Genomic DNA, 2207 nt, shown 5'->3' with positions numbered 1-2207 from the left:
TTTAAAATAGCATGCTTCTCCTTTTGTCGAGTTACCTTGTCATTCAGTTGACCATTTGCTCATTTGACTGTTTTGCTCACCATGGACAGTTCTTGCTCAGTTCTGTCTTCCCTATGTCTGGCTTTGAGCAGGAATCAAATATGTCTTGAGAGAATGGATGATTCCATGGATGAATGGATGGGTAACAGCCACTGCTCTGATGTCAGCAAGCACTGTGAGGATAGAGTAGGGGTCAAAGTGCCCATCCATGCCTCTATGGGAAAGATGGATTATGGACAGTGGTGTGCTAGAGCTGGCTTGCTCCAGGGAGTCACTTGTTAGCATATCTTCCCAACTCCATGTTCAGTAATATTGTCTGTTGAAATTAGCCATGGTGAGATTATTTACAACATGAAATTGGAAAACACTAAAATTTAACAATACCCCTCTCCCAAAAGCCACTTGCTAAAATAAACATTTATCAGCGTATCACTGATTTGGAGCAATGAAAACGTGTAGAAAAGGTGAATCTGGGCCTATGTAGAACATCACCTGTGTTAAGTGAAATAAGAAGTCAGAGTTGGAGAAACCTATCACCCTGGGGATGTGGTACTCAGTGACAGGGTTTTAAGTTATCCCTTTCTTCCAAATGTGACAGGGTTTTTAATTATCCCTATTTTCCATATTTAGAAAGGCTTGGTATCCTGAGGCTCAAGGTTGGGAAAAGGTTGAATTTTCAACACCAGCTCCAGTGAACAAAGTGTTAAATAGCAGGGGGCACCTGGATTTGAACCAGGGACCTCTTGATCTGCAGTCAAATGCTCTACCACTGAGCTATACCCCCTTACTTACATATGTCTCTACATAATACTTTTTATCTATATGACCACACCCAACATCTCTATAAATTTTTGCTATGGATGTTCATTTAGGCTGCACTTCCTGGAAGCTGCCAAGCTTGCTGCAGTACAGTTTCATATCTCTGATGTAGAACAAGCAATAGGTTCCCCTCCCTGCAGCTGCCTCCCTGCCCTTTCTGGAAAAGCATTGACACCAACATTTATAACTGGAAGGGCCTTCAGAGCCACTAGTCTGTGCCTTGTGGGCATATAGAAACAGAGATCCTAGATTACTGGTATTCCCAAGCACACACAGCTCCTTATTGAAAGGATAGGGATATGAATTCATTCTTGCTGACTTTGCGTTCCAAGACCTGTTCCTAAACCAATGGCTCTCTTATCTTCCTTTTGTGCCTATCTTCCATCAGTCAAAAAATGTAAAGGCTACGTCACTGGAGCCATCCGAATAGATTTATACAGACAAGAGACCATCAAAGGGGCTAGAATATGGGCTTAGCAGAGTGTGAATGTGCCACACAGTTCACCAAACACAAGGAAAAGCTAATGGGGGTCACCAGGATTTGACCGGGTACATGTACTGCATCCCTTGGGCCAGTCCTCAGATTTTCTGTTCTTAGGAATCATCTTGGGAGCTTGTCACACATGCACATATGATCTGGGGTTCTTACGGCAAGGCATCTCCTTAGAGAACAAGCTTCTTATGGAAACTAGGGATTCCACTTTGAGAAACACCTGGGGCAGGTCTAGATGGGCTTCATTGTGCGCTACCTGCAGGAAAACTGAGGTATTGAAACACCCGAGAAAGGATGGATGGTTTTGGACCAACTAGAGCTAATGGGGAGAGCCAAGATTAAAACCAAGGACTGTGGTTTAACTGCTTGTTCTCTGAACTCTGCTCTAGACCAGTGGTTCTTGATTTTAGGGTGCATCAGAATCATCTGGAGGGTTGTTAAAACTAAGATGGCTGGGCCCCACCCTAAAGGTTTCTGCTGTACAGGTTCTCGGGTAAGGCTATGCTACTAGTCTGGGACCATGAGAACCACTGCTCTAGACCTCCACACAACTGTGACCAGGCCCTTGTCGCACCTGCAGCCACACCCAAGGCACTTGTTCACTGTTGCCTCTTCTCCATGTTCACCAGGCACCAGCACCTCTGTGCCACTAAAGACCAGTGTCCTGGGGTCCCTCTCCTTTGCCTACCGGTGCCTTCCTGGAACCACCGGGGTGGTCTTTGTCCTTGGTTAACCCTCTTCCCATTTTTCCATTTAGAAAACGAGAACTCAAGAAGCCTTCTGCCCTCTCCCCAATAAGGGGAACCTTGTTCAAGCCAGCCAGGGAGGAGATCCATCTTTCCCATCAAGAGCAGCC

The 2207-nt window shown here is 45.4% G+C and overlaps 1 non-coding gene across 1 annotated transcript; it reads right to left on the bottom strand.

Moving 5' to 3' along the window:
* Positions 1 to 751: 751 nt before the first annotated feature.
* TRNAY-GUA (transfer RNA tyrosine (anticodon GUA)) lies at positions 752 to 823 on the bottom strand. The gene has a single exon. It is a non-coding gene; the product is annotated as a tRNA-Cys (tRNA).
* Positions 824 to 2207: the final 1384 nt, after the last annotated feature.

This window comes from Manis pentadactyla, chromosome 7 (assembly GCF_030020395.1).
Source record: "Manis pentadactyla isolate mManPen7 chromosome 7, mManPen7.hap1, whole genome shotgun sequence".
NCBI lineage: Eukaryota > Metazoa > Chordata > Mammalia > Pholidota > Manidae > Manis > Manis pentadactyla.
Note: the sequence above shows the minus strand (reverse complement) of the source record. Positions and strands in the feature narration are given on the sequence as shown.